Source organism: Corylus avellana, chromosome 2, assembly GCF_965113065.1.
Source record: "Corylus avellana chromosome 2, dhCorAvel1.hap1.2, whole genome shotgun sequence".
In the NCBI taxonomy this organism is placed as follows: Eukaryota; Viridiplantae; Streptophyta; class Magnoliopsida; order Fagales; family Betulaceae; genus Corylus; species Corylus avellana.
In genome coordinates, this window is record NC_142491.1 from 23,246,522 (window position 1) to 23,261,934 (window position 15,413).

The following is a 15,413-nucleotide window of genomic DNA, read 5'->3' on the forward strand; positions in this document are numbered from 1 at the left end:
ATAGGTGTACGTATGTGGGTGGGTTTGTTCATAATCATTCGGTTCAAGATGTACATAAGATGTCTTTCTTCGATATTGAGGAAATATGTAAGGATTATGGGTATAGGTTTGGTGACATCATTCACTACAAGATACCTGATAGGTCTTTAGATGAAGGATTAAGGCTGATATCATCTGATCATGATGTAAATGAAATGGTTTCACACCATTTAGGGCATGGGCTAGCTGAGTTGTATTTGGTTTCGTTTGATGTTGTTGATATAGATGCGGTAGATGATAATGCAGAAGAGGATGAAGAATATGAGAGGACTGTTGTATATAAGAAGGATGCTTTCTGGGATGAGGTTTTTAGTGTAGATATTTGATGCTGAGTCATCAGATGGGGAGAAACATCGGGTGTTGTTGATGATGAAGCAGGGTTTAGGGATGAGGTAGATGGGGGTGAGGAAGATGGGGGTGAGGAAGAGGATGGTGAGGAAGCTGGGGGTGGACATGTGGAAGAAATAGGAGGGGAAGATCATGAAGATGATAGTGAAGATCTTTGTCCGAGTGACATACTTAGGTCGCCCACTCCCAGTGCTAGTGACAATGAAGAAACATCAAGTCGTCGTGATGTCACCAAAAGAATTCCATTTACCAAATAAGAGATGCAAAATCTAGTGTTGCAAATAGGTCATGTGTTTGGTGATGCGGTGCAGTTTAGAAAAGTGGTGAAGCAAGCAAATATTTTGAAGGGAAAGGATTTAGAGTTCCCAAGAAATGAAACCAAGAAGGTTATAGCTCGTTGCAAAGACAAGAAATGTAAGTACAGGGTTTATGGGAAGAAGTTAAGGGATAAGTCCACATTTCTCTTGGTGTCAATGTATCCAAGACACTCATGCACTAGAAGATACAAGAATCACATGATTAATTCAGCTTGGATAGCTGAATGGTGCATGGACTCATTCAGAAACCAGCCAAACCTGCCTATAGACGTTTTGCAGAAATAGGTCATAGCTAAGTGGAATATAAATGCCCATGTTAGCTCATTGTATAGGGCAAGGAAGAAGAAGCAACAAAAAATTGATGGGAAGTTGGATGAGCAATAGCATCGGTTATGGGACTACTGTGCAATGGTTAGGAAGACCAATGTGGGCAGCTGTTTAATTCTTATGGTTGAGAGACCAATGCCCGAGGTCCCATGTAGGTTTCAGAGGTTATATGTATCGTTCGCTGCAATGAAGACAGGTTTCTTACAAGGGTGTAGACCTGTGATAGGTGTTTATGCATGCTTCCTGAAGGGTAGGTACAAGGGCCAGTTAATGGTTGCTGTTGGGAGGGATGCCAACAATAGTAGGGGTGGCAAAATGGGTACCTGACACGACCCAATTACGACCCGCAGGTACCCGTTACATGATTAGCTCATATCCAGACACGACCCGTTTAGCTAAACGGGTAATCGGGTTTGACACGATTATGACACGAAAATAATCGGGTAACCCGACACGACCCGTTTTACCTGTTTAAAATAACCGGGTCTAAACGGGTAGACATGACCCGACACGACCCGATTACCCTAAACTATAAAATTAAAAAAATTCAAAATTCAAAATTCAAAATTGTAATAATAATACTAATACATCAATATAGTCAATGCAAAAAATTGAGTTCTAAGATATTAAAGGCTTTAATAAAGGATAAGAAAAAAAAAAATTGAAAAGTGACCGTAATTGACAAATTGTACTCCAAAATAAATTACTAAACTCATAATTTCACCTAAACTTAAAAGTTAAAAGTTAAAACAAGTAAGTTCATTTATTAAAATAGTTCACTTATAATTTAGTCCCACATGTAACAAAAGTGTTAAAAAATCAATTTGAGCAAAGATACAAATTCTCAGACATTTTTTTTAGCATCCAACCCTAGGCCAAGACCCAATATTTTTGAATTCCATGAGAGCCATAGAAGACCAAGACCCTTATTTAATTGTGCAAATGCATTTATCAAAATGTGTAATAATGTAATATAATAGAATAGTTATAATTTAAGTGATTTTCATTTTAGCAACGACAAGGTAAAGACGTAAAGTACAGCAAAGTTTTTCTAAAGATCACAAATTTGCTATCCGAAACAAACAATGGCATCAATGCTTAGGGAGTTCTTCATTAGTAGACATTAGAATTTCATTTGTAGTGTTTTACATAATTACATGCATGGGGAAGCCATGGAAGCAACATCATATACTAATTCAACAAGAAACACTGCCAAACATCCATAAGGATGCAAATTACAAGAAACTCATCTAAGAGATCAAGCCTCAGTCCACAAGATGATACACAAAAACAATTTGAGAGTGTGGGAACTTCATAACAATATATTATATTAAAGATTCATAACACAAGATGAACAAACACATAAGGGTATGACCTCACACCATGAAGGTAGGGCTCAAGTGGATCAACACAGGATTCTAACTACAATTATAAATAATCATAAGAATAATTCATCAATGAAACAATACAAGACATAGAAAAATATTCTAAAACTACAAAAGAGGGGGCCAATTCGGAAGCTAACAAGTCGGAAGAAAATCTAATTTCTCACCATAGCACAACAACATAACAAATACTTGCTACATGGGCACTCGACCTATTTCTTCTTCATTTTTTTTTTTTTTTTTGAATGAATGAAAAAGGGCATTTAGTTTTAACCAACAAAAAAGTCAAAGACATAAAATTTAAACAAATTAGTTCAACCCAAAAGCAAGTATTAATGGGTTAAATTGTGTCCATAAACTAAAATGTGTCAACATTTCCATCATAGCAATAAAGAAAAAGATAATAATAAAAAAAAAGCTAACAAAAACAAAATAATAAATACAAAAAGAAACAAAACTCAAAACTACATCAACATTAGATTCATAATTCCTTGCAAAATACAAATTAGGTTCCCATAGGCCAATGTCTATTATGCCACTCTACTTAAGGATCCATGAAGGCATCCATGATCCACCCATATAATCAAAGTCCAAAGATATAAATTATAAAACACTACAAATATAATCAGCTTAAGAAATATTAATAGATTGTGCTCCAGATGAATCTGGAATGTCACAGGAAATTGTCAAAACATCATCTTCTTTGCCATCCAAGTCCAACTTCATTTGTGTGAGTTCTATATAAAAAAATAAGAAGAATTAGTATTATTTTATTATAGTGTAATAAAAAAATAATACACATAAACGAAGAAATTAAATATGGAAATAACTAATATTACCTTCATCTCCATATAACCAATCTTTGGTGTAAACTAATGCCTCAGCAATGTCAGGCTTGAGTGAGCTCCTATATTGATCAATCACACGTCCACCAATGCTAAAAGTGGATTTCGAAGCAACAGTAGAAACAGGAATACTCAAAACATCACGAGCCATAGCAGCTACTTCAGGATAACGAAATTGATTTCCTTTCCAAAATGAAAGGATGTCAAATGTATCATTCAAATCCACAGACCTAGGCTCCTCCAAATAAATGTCCAATTGATTCTTTTGAAAATTAATATCATCTCCAGCAAATGCTAAATAGTCCTACATGAAACAAAGAGAATATAAACATAAATAATTGAGTATATATATATATATACTAAGTTACAAAAAAGATAAGAAATTAATGATATTATTCACCTTTTGCCATGATAGTTTTGCTCTAGGTACTTGGGGGCGCCGAGCAGTTATGGAGCTTGAACTTGAAGTATTAGAAGAAGCACTATACTCCATAAAAAGATTCTTAATTTTCTCACGAACATTCTCAAATTGTATAGAATCCATAACTCCATAGATCTTCGTATAGTAATAATTTACAAGATGAAGCTTGTAACGAGGATCTAATATAACTGCTATGGCCAACACTGCACTGAATTCTAACCAATATTTCTCAAATTTAGAGATCATTTGAGTTGCCATTAATCTTTTATGCTCATCTTCACTCACAAGGTCTTCCTTCAAGGATAAATAAATCATGGCAACTACGGGAAAGTATAAGTTGGCAGTAAGATACTTAGTACCAGAAAAAACACATGTAGCTTCATAAAAGCAAGCTAAGAAACTACTGATATCACCCACCTTTTCCCACTCAAGTGCACTAGGACAAGGCGGCTTATAGTTTGAATTAGTCATCGCCAAATAACTAAAAGCACTACGATAATGAATAGCACTCTCAAGCATAAGATAAGTAGAATTCCATCTCGTTGGCACATCTTGTTTTAACCCCTTATGACTGTCCAATGACATTTGATTTACCGCATGAAGAAATTTTTGTTTTCGCCCTTGTGATCCCTTAACATACTTTACGCTATCTCGAACCTTTTTGATAGCATCATCAATTTCTTTTAATCCATCTTGCACAATCAAGTTAAGAATATGGGCACAACAACGCATATGAAAGAACTCACCTTCACAAAGAAGGGCTTTCTTAATGTTCAGTGTTTGCTTTAAAAAGTCAACACAACGATCATTAGCAGAAGCATTGTCCAATGTTATAGTAAAAATCTTGTTCTCAATCCCCCACTCTTGTAGCAAATCATATATCTTTTCTTTCAAAGAAACACCATCATGTGGTGGGGGCATAAAAGAAAAGTTTAACACCCTTTTAATTAATACCCAATCTTTGTTAATAAAATGTGTAGTAAGGCACATATATCCATCAGTTGTCAATGACGTCCACATATCAGATGTTAAACAAATCCTCCCAGGACAAGCATGCAACATAGATTTAATCTTTTCTTTCTCCCTCATATGCATCTTAACCAAATCTGCCTTAGCAGTATTTCTAGATATAGAGGGTACATCACCACACAAGTACTGATGTAATTGTCTTAAACCATCATATTCAACAAATGAAAAGGGCAAATCATGCTTAATAATCAAAGCAACCAACAATTCTCTATATATTTTGGGATAAAATTTAGAGCCACTTACTGACAGAGATCCTGCTTTCCCAGCTAAGAGCATCTACCCAACATCACGAGTGTTTGCCCCCCCACAAACTTGAATGTGCTTTCTCAAATTCCCAGTTCCATATGAACTTCGAGCCTTGTATCTATTACCACAAGTCTTGCATTTTGCCCACACCTCCGGGTCATTTGGATCAGTATTAGGAACAACATCATAATATTGCCAAACAGTTGAGGTCCTCCTCCGCTTCTTTCCCTTTTTGTTAGTCCCAGTCCCCACAGAAACGGAGTCACCTTCTAGTGACGGTAATTCGACCACATCGTCATCAATGTCGAATGCATCTTCAACAACTTCTTCAATATTCATCTACACACATAAATTACATAATCATTAGTTAAACTATTAAAGTATATGACTAATGATTATATGCTATATAACTATAAATTGAATATTTAAGAATAAATTAAAAGCTATATAGCTAAGTGAAATAAAATAATCCAACCCAAATCTTGCAATAAGCAACTATGTGATATTATACCTTAATTACAAAATAGAGTCTAGAATATATATCAAAAATTCAAACAATCAAAATCAGAGTCTAGAATATATATCAAATGAAGACTTTTTACTATTGCATTTGTTTGCTACAGCAGTACAGCCTCCGGAGCACTCACGCCGCGGGCATTATCCAAAAACACCCATTCTATTTGGCTGTCATTTTACAGTCGGTTAATCTAAATATCTTTTTTATTTTCCTCTCTCTCTCTCTTTATGAAGTTCCATTCTACTTTTAAGTTTTAATCCCTCAATTTTATTTTCAGTTTTAAGTTTTTTAAATCTTTATTTTTAATTAAAAAAAATCATTGCTTTGGCCATATTTGCCATAAATTGTTCAACAACGCAAATTCAATCAATGATTTAGCAAAATTATGTACACTAATATATAGTAAAAAAATGTAATTAAGCCATTAAGGTATAAACCCTAAACTGTATAATATCACATAATTGCTTGAAAAACAAATATATATAAAAAATTCAAACAATCCAAGATTCAAAATCAGAGTCTAGAATATATATAAAAAATTCAAACAATCAAAATCAGAGTCTAGACTTACAAAAAAAAAAAAAATCGGAGTCAGAGACTAGAGAGAGTAAGAAAGAGACATACCGCCATACGACTATACAAGAGACAGAGAGCTGCGGCTAACGGCGAGGAGACGTGGCTGACGGCGACGGTGACTCGGTGAGGACGGTGAGTCGGCGACGGTGAGGTCCGTTCTTGGCTCTTGCTAACGCCTCCCTAAGTTCCTAACGGCGAGGAGCAGAGGAGGCCCACGAGGAGGAGGGAGAGTGGAGACCCGAGAGAGAGAGGGAGAATCGGGAGAGTCAAGAGTGGCCGAGTGGGAGACGGTGAGTCGGACTGTCGGTGACGGAGGGAGAGTGAGAGGCCGAGTGAGAGGGAATCAGGGAGGTTCAACGTTACAGAGAGTCAGAGACTGATTTTTCAATTTTTTTGTTCAAAGAGTGAAGTAACTAAAACTAAAAGTCTAAACTCTAAAAGACTAAAAGTTAAAACTGACGTTACTGACCTATTCAAAAAAAAAAAAAAAGAAGTTAAAACTGACATGAGGTCACTGTGGTGAGAGACTGACAGTCGTGAGGCTTGAGCAGTGGGCCTGTGGCCTGAGTCGTCTGACTTTCGCTCTCCTCACGCCTCACGCGTGACCCGGGTCCAGAAAAAAACAAAAAAAAAAACAAGAGAAAAACTGGGTCGGCGGGTCCAGACCCGCACAGTAATCATGTCTAGCGGGTTGACCCACCAGACCCGACGGGTTGACCGGATAGACACAAATTTTTCGGGTCTTAATCGGGTAGACCCGATTACGACCCGAACCCGATTAGCCCAAACCCAATACCTGTTTTTTCGTGTCGTGTTCGTGTCGGATTTGCGGGTCGTGTCAAAATTGCCGGCCCTAAACAATAGTATGTATCCACTGTCCATTGCGGTTGTTGAAGCAGAGACCAAGGACAGTTGGACTTGGTCCTTGGAGGCACTTATATCTGATCTTGGCCTAGCACCAGCACAAGGGTGGACTTTTATATCTGATCGACAAAAGGTAAGCATACTTGTGTGCATAATGTCTAACATTTGACTTACTTGTATGAATAATGTCTGACCTATTTTATCTTACCATATGTGCAGGGCCTAGTACCAAGGCTCGAACAGGTTTGTCCCACAGCTGAGCACCATACACGTGTGAGACACCTGTATACCAATTTCAGAAGTGCCGGTCACAAGGGGATATTGCTAAAGGACATGCTTTGGACTGATGCATCATCTTATACCCAGACAGATTTCCATTATGTGATGGAAGAGATGAAGAAAGTAAGTGAGCCTGCTTATGATTACTTGGCAAAGATTGATCCCAAAACTTGGTGTAGGGGATGGTTCAACACCATGGCCAAATCTGACCTGGTACACAACAACTGTGCTGAGTGTTTCAACTCAGGGATCATGAAGTACCATCAATTGACAATAATGTCAATGTTGGAAGGGATTAGGAATAAATTAATGAGGAGGTATGTAAGGAAAATGGAGTTGATTGCTGCAATGGAGGAGGGTAGTTTAGGACCAAAAATAATGGCCAAGTTGGAGAAGGAAGAGGATGGTGCTAGTCATTGTTGGTGCACATATGCCGATGATGGCATTTTTGAGGTCGAATGTGAGGGCAAACGAGTTGCAGTCAGTGTGGAGGGCAGAACATGTGGGTGTAGGAAATGGGACGTCACTGGGATACCATGCAGTCATGCCATATTAGCCATCTTATACCATGGTGGCAATCCAATAGATTATCTCAGTGACTACTATAGTAAAGACAAGTACCTGAAGACGTATCAACCCATCATCTATCCCGTGCCCAGTGAAGAGCAATGACCTAGGAGCAATCAACCGATTATCGAACCACAAAAAGCAAGGATAGCTCCTGGGAGACCTAGGAAGGTAAGAGTGAGAGGGGCTGAGGAGCTAAAAAATTCAAATGCGATCAGGAGGGGGGGAACCAAAAACCAGTGTGGGCACTGTAAGAAATGGGGTCACAACAAGAGAACATGCACTACAAGGCTGAGGCAAGATGATAGAAGAGAACAAGTACGAGAATACTACAGATCCACTACAGGAGTTGATTGGAATCTTGATATGGTAATTTTTAACTGCATACCCTCCTGTTATGGTTTTTGTGAAATTGTCGTACTAATGGTTATTTCATAATTTTAGTCATTCATGGGCAATCATTTTTTATGTTATTTTGTAGTTGGATGAGCCATCTAATGCCGCATCAGGAAGTGGAAGCAAAAGACAAAGGGGAGGTACATCAACCAGTACTAGAACAAAAAGGCAAAGAGGAGGTCAAGCAACCGATGTTGGTACTAGCCATGATGTAAGTCATGTTTGTTTATTGTAGGTTCAGATTTTAAATTGATAGTAAAAACAAAATGTGACATAATCTTTTTTCAAAAATATGTAGGTTGTTCATACTACTCCCCAACCAAGTGCACAACCAACTGCTCCAACTCAACTTCGCGCATCCCAAAGACGTGCCCCACTTGAGCGTCGTAATAACCAATCCAATGTAAGGCTTGAAGTATTTAGTGTATGTGTTGTTTGTGAAATTATTGAAGCTGTTGTTGTGTCTCATTTTGGATTGTGAATTCATTATTGAAGTATTTAGTGTATGTGCTGTTTGTGAAATTATAGAAGCTGTTGTTGTGTCTCATTTTCGATTGTGAATTCATTATTGAAGTATTTAGTGTATGTGCTGTTTGTGAAATTATTGAAGCTGTTGTTGGGTCTCATTTTGTACTGATAACAAAAATGTGCATGTGACATAATCTTTTTTCAAAAATATGTAGGTTGTTCATACTACTCCCCAACCACATGCACAACCAACTGCTCCAACTCAGCTTCACACATCCCAAACTCGTGCCCCAACTGAACTTCATAATAGCCAATCCAATGTAAGCCTTATTATTTAGTGTACGTGCTGATTTTCAATTTATTAAAGGCGTTATTAAAAAATTTGTTGTGTCTGATTTTGGATTTATTATCTAATATATTATTTTGTTTAAAATCTACAAGCAGGTCCTGCAATTAGAACCAGAAGGAAATTGTTGGGGTTAGCCACAAGATCAAGAGCTGCTGGTGATTTAAGGGTAGACGATGGTAGTGTTAGGGACCCTAACCGCAAGGGCAAGCTGGTGATCGATATCACGGGTGAGCCTACTGGACCCCCAAAAATTCTAGGAGGTGGACCACTATGTGCTTGGGGACTTCCACGGGCAGGTGGTATTACCTTTAGGGTTGCCCCCCCTGATTTTGACATACCCAAATCCTAAGTGGCCCCAAGTGAAACAATTCTACCTAGAGGTACACAAAATGCAAAAAGGGACAAGGGAAAGGGGAAAGGAAAGCAAAAAATATGGCAACCATGAATATTTCTGAGTTGGATGTAGGTTGTGAGTTAATGAATGTAATTATTTTGTAACATGAAGCCAGACAGATGTAATTCTAATATTTTGTCTTCACAATATTAGCCAATGTGGAGGCTTTCTAATATTATTAATGTATGTTATGTAATTATTTTGTGATATAAAGATAGGGTAATGAATCTTATGTAATTATTTTGTGACATGAAGACAGGTTAATGAATGTTATGTAATTATTTTGTGACATGCATACATGTTGTAATATTTGGTGTTCATGCTGTTTGCCAATGTGGTGGATTCTTGGATGGTAATTATTTTGGATGTTAACATTTTACAAAACAATTTTATAAGTATTACAATATTTTACAAGTGTTACACAATATAGTAGGTCAATTATTTTTCTTATACAACAACGGTAGGTAAATTACTTGTATCGCACAAAATAAGACTATGTAAATTACTTGTCCCACGCAAAAAAAGTCGACAACAAAACAACAAAATACATTACATCATACGGTTTGCAATACACATTTCATTACATGCTCAGGACAACATCAACCTTGAGGAATATCTATTAGACACGGGATAAAACATCAATACAGCAAGGAGGATAAATGAACATGCTAAGGCAAACCGGTACTTCATCTCCTTTGCATGAAATTTGTTCTTCTACGCTTGTAATTGCATTTCAAAATTAACAGACGCAACCTCCATTTTGGCCTTATATTCAGCAACTTCAATCTTGCATTTCAAAATTTCATTCGAGATTGTTGTTCCAATCTATGCACGTTCAGTCTTCAAATTCTCGTGCCACTCAAACAGTTTTGAAACCACTCGCTTACCATGTTGAAAAATATCCATATCTACCCATTTGAAAAACCAACATCCACGGTTGTCAACATTCTACACAATCAGATCAATATAAAATAATATCTCTCACACAACTATTATGTATCATAAGCTACCAACACTATTTTTGGACAAAAATAGTGTATCTGACATCAACCAAAAATACTTCATTCCAAATCCTTCCTAGGGTTTCAAAATGAATCAAAATATATCACAACCAATTTCATGAACAAACTAAACCTTAAACCATACTCACTAGCTTCAATCAAAATATATCACAAACTAAACCTCAAAATGAATCAAAATATATCACAACCAATTTCATTAATCAAATACCCAGCCAATCGAAAAAAATTCAACAAATTTCCAGCTTAAATACCCAGCCAGGCAAAAAAATTTCAGCAAATACCCAGCTTATTTACCCAGCCAACCAAAAAAATTTCAGCAAATTTTCAGCTCATTTACCCAACCAACCAAACAAATTTCAGCAAATACCCAACTCATTTACCCAGCCAACCAACAAAAATTTTAGCAAATACCCAGTTCATTTACCTAGCCAACCAAAAAAATTTCAGCAAATTTTCAGCACATTTACCCAGCCAACCAAACAAATTTCAGCAAATACCCGGCTCATTTACCCAGCCAAACAACAAAAATTTCAGCAAATACCCAACTCATTTACCCAACCAACCAAACAAATTTCAGCAAATTTCCAGCTCATTTACCCAGCCAACCAAACAAATTTCAGCAAATACCCAACTCATTTACCCAGCCAAGCAAAAAAATTTCACCAAATTCCCAGCTCAAATACCCAGCCAACCAAACCAAACAAATTTCAACAAAATACTCCGCTCACATTTTCGGCTAAGCAAAAAAATTGCACCAAATACACAGCTAAAAACCGTAACCATCCCCAACAGAATAAAAATGCCAAAATAAATCTTACCACGTAATTTGCACATGTATAAAACCTTTTACCGAAATTCGGTAGCGTGAATGCTGTTAAAATGCGTGATGTCCTCCCACGTTTGCACATTGGATTGTTGGTTCCTGTTCCTGCGTCGATCACTTCACTGACTTCACTCTCGGCTTGATCCATAATGGGTATCAAATGGGTATAACCAAGCAGAATGATGAAATGGTCAGCACGAAGAAGAAGAACAAGAAACGCGGGCCTGCCCGAAGAAGAAGAAAAATGTGGAAGAAAAGTGGAACGAAAAAAGAAGAAGATGATTTCGATTTAAATGGTGCAGAAGCAGGGCAAGAAAGAAGACTTCAGGGGTAAAACGGGGCTTCCCATAATTCTTTCGCACGTGCGCGGCACGTGCGACCCCTTCCATTAGGATTTCACAGAAAATCCTAATGGAAGGGCCAAAGTGAACGAAACTCAAACTTTGATACATGTAAGTGAGAGGTTTTGAACAATGGGGGGGTGTTTGCAAAAAGGGCGAAAGTATGGGGGGTAAGTGAAGTTCCCCCCCCCCCCCCCCCCCCCAAAAAAAAAAAAAACTCCCAAATGCTACCATTCACTTTAGAAAGAGAAAGCAAAGACCAAAAGAGTAGTTTATTTTAGCTAAAAAAAAAAAAAAAAATGTAATATCGGAGAATACAGTTCGTAAGCTAAGGATCAGATTCAAAGGCCACAATTACTTCTCTTGTGGTGTTGGGCGAAAGCAATGAAATGCAAGGTCTCTTCTTGGATCAGCAGAAAGAAAGAAATGTTAATGTCAATCCTCAAGGTTGAGAGGCATGGCTACAGTGTTTGAGCTGCTAAACCTTTTCTTCTTTTGCAAGTCCAAGGAAATTGTAGTTTTACCAAGTACCTCAAAGGAGCTTGAATAAATTACATTAACACATGAAATATCCAGACCTTTTATTATTATTATTATTATTATTATTATTATTAAAAACAATACACAGAAACAAAAGAAATGAAAGGCTATGGATCAGATTCAATACTTACTTTGTACATTGTAATAAGATAGATTTTTTAGAAAACTTCACTTTCGCCTCTGAACTTTCACGTGATTTAACAAATCCCTCCAAACTTCGCTTGAACTTTCAATTTCTATCACTTTGCACCCATCTGTTAGTTTTCAACGTTAAACTCAAACGATTTGTATTTTTATGTTCATTATACCCCCACCGAGTCCACTTGAAATTTTGAAAACACCCAAAACTACAGCACCCACCCCCACCCCAATATTGGGCATAGAGGGTGGCCGAAACCACCCCCAGGCCCTTAGGGTGGTCTGGCCACCCCCAAAAGCCCATACCCATTTTGTTTTTTTTTTTTTTTTTTTTTTGGAAACTTCATTGAAAACCCCCAAACTTTCACCTGTTTTGAAATATCCCCCGTAAACTTCAAAATCTCTCAATTTAGTCTCCTGAACTTTCAATTGCTCTCAATTTGGACCCCATCATCTAAATCAATCGTTAACTCAAGCAGAAAACGAAAAACGTGACCTGCACGTGGCTTTTTTCGCCTGAACTACCCATTATACCCTCATACTAACTAAGTTAAATGTCCAAACTACCCTCTTCGAAAAAAATCCCAAATTAAACCTTAAAGTGAAATTCCATTCTATACTGCCAATGTGAAATGAAAAGTCCTCTTGCGAACCTATCCATCTTCGTTGTCGACGAACCAGAGTAGACCCCCGAACTTTTGGTGTCGATTTAGTCAAAAATCATGTCTAACTCAGTTCTTTACTGCTATAATCAAGTACACTTTACGTTTTGTGTAGCATTACGATTCGTTACTGTATTGTAGGGTTTGTAGTTGACGTTTATTGAAAGTTGTTTTTGATCTTTAATTTGTATTTGATATTTGGAGGTTTTGCATGTAACACTTCTAGAATGGATTTTGTTGAGTTTTTAGTGTGGCTATTTTTGTCGATTTGCAGTGGGTCATCCGTGGGATTCGTCCTTGTCTTTTTTTTCGCATTGAAGGTTGTTGGTTTCTGATTCGTCCTTGTAATTTTTTTGTCATTGAAAGTTGTTGGTTTTTGATAATGTTGTCTAAAGTTGTCATATTGTTTGGTAATCTCGTCGTCTGATTCTAAAGTGTGGCCACCAAATATCTTTCTCTTTGTCTGATCTAAGCGTGGTCCACTAGTTGGTGCTTGTATTGGACACGTGATTAGTACTACGAATGTAATACATTAAATATAGTGGTCCCTTCCATTACTTTTGCATTATTTGGTTGCTAATTTTAGGCAAATGCTATTTTTCATTCCCCTCACTATCTCCTCTCTCTTTTTATTTTTGAAAAAATCAAAATGTTGAAAGAGGAAAGATGGTGGGGACATGGTGAGGGGAATGTATTGTAGCAACCCTCCTGATTTTAATAAGGACAAATAAAAATTCATATGGGCAGGAGATAAAAATTTTTGTGAAGTTATTTTTTTTTAGGTGTCCAATAGATGTTCTAGATGGATAATATTTGGGCTACTTCACTTTTTTACTATAATTTTCATACAAACTTACATGTCGGTTTATATTATGAATGCCATGCCACATAATGTTTCATGTGATTAAGCAACAGAGTTAAACAAATAAATGTAAGTTATTTAATAATTGACATTATAAATACCAGGTAAACTACCATAGTAGATTATGAAAAATTGGGTTGGTTTAGTCATTCTTTTTGAATGGTTCTTGAAGTCCTATGACTACATTATCTACCCTGTACCAAGTGAAAAGCAATGGCCTAGAAGGGACCAACCTAAAATTGAGCCACCCAAATCAAGAGTAACTCCTGGCAGACCTAAAAAACTCAGACATAGGGGTGTTGAAGAACCAAGAAACCCTAATGCAATTAGGAATGGGGGAAATAAAAATCAATGTGGGTACTGTCAAAGTTTGGTCACAATAAGAGATCATGCGAAGCAAGGCAACGGCAGGAGGAAAGAAGGGACTGTGCGAGACAATTCAATGCATCAACTGACTAAAATTTGGACATTGTAAGTCACTTGTTTAGTTTACTATATCTATGGTTTCTTGTTTAGTGTTTAATTTACTATATTTGTCAACACTTGTGTCGTGTTTAGTTTACTATATTTACTATATTGTTGTAGTTGGATGGATCTTCAACTGCCACTTCAGCAACCACCACCACAAGATCAAGAGTGAACACACCATCAAATGGTACAAGAAGGGGAAGAGTAAACGCACCATCAAATGGTGCAAAAAGTGGAAGAGTTAACACACCATCAGCTGGTGCAAAAAAATCAAGAGTGAACACACAATCACAACCTGCACCAGAGACTCCATCACAACATGCACTAAAGCCTCCATCATATCCTGCATCCCAGCTTGCACCAGAGCCTCCATCACAGCCTGCATCCCAGCCTGCATCAAAGCCTACCAGAATAGCACCTTCTTCATCCCAGAAAGCCAGAACAGTGAACAAGGCAGCAACACATTATGCATACAGACCAAATGTGAGTAATTTTTCATATTAAGTAATTAAAGGACAAAAAAAATATAACTTTACTAGGATTGTATACCTATATTGCAGGCTAAATCCATATTTGGTCATAAAAAGAAGACAACCCTAGGATTGGCTACAAGGACAAGGGAGGGTGGTAGGTTAAGGGAGCATCTTGGGAGTAAGAGACAACCTACCAACATGCAGAAGCTTATTATTGATTTGACTGGGGACCCTGTTGGCCAACCCCCAATTCCAGGTGGTGGACCAATATACTCTTGGGGTCCTCCCCGAGTTGGTGGTATAACAAAAGGGTAAGGGGACAACTATTGACAAGCCTCCGTCAGGTTTTGGGGACCATGTTCGAAGAATGAATAAGGGGGAAAGAGAAGTCCACCACAGTAGTGAAGGACAAAGGGAAGAAGAAAATATGAGAACTATGACTTGTTGTTGTCAACTTTTTGTATTGGACCGCCTAATAGTTCTATTTATATTTTGTAAACATTGTAATGGATGAAGTGAAATGGTGGTCATGCTGACTTGTGGGAACATTTAGAAACTATATGACTTGTGGATTCACTATTATGTTACTATTATGCTGAAATTGTTGACTAGTTGGATGATTAAGAAGTTGCTTAATGGAATTGCTGAATAGCCTAGAAGCCATGATGTTCATATGCATGTAATGTGTCCATATTCAGGTTTTGTGAGCTTGTTTTG

The 15,413-nt window shown here is 37.3% G+C and overlaps 1 pseudogene; it reads left to right on the forward strand.

Moving 5' to 3' along the window:
* Nucleotides 1-1,151: 1,151 nt before the first annotated feature.
* LOC148587519 (uncharacterized) lies at nt 1,152-15,011 on the forward strand (annotated as a pseudogene).
* Nucleotides 15,012-15,413: the final 402 nt, after the last annotated feature.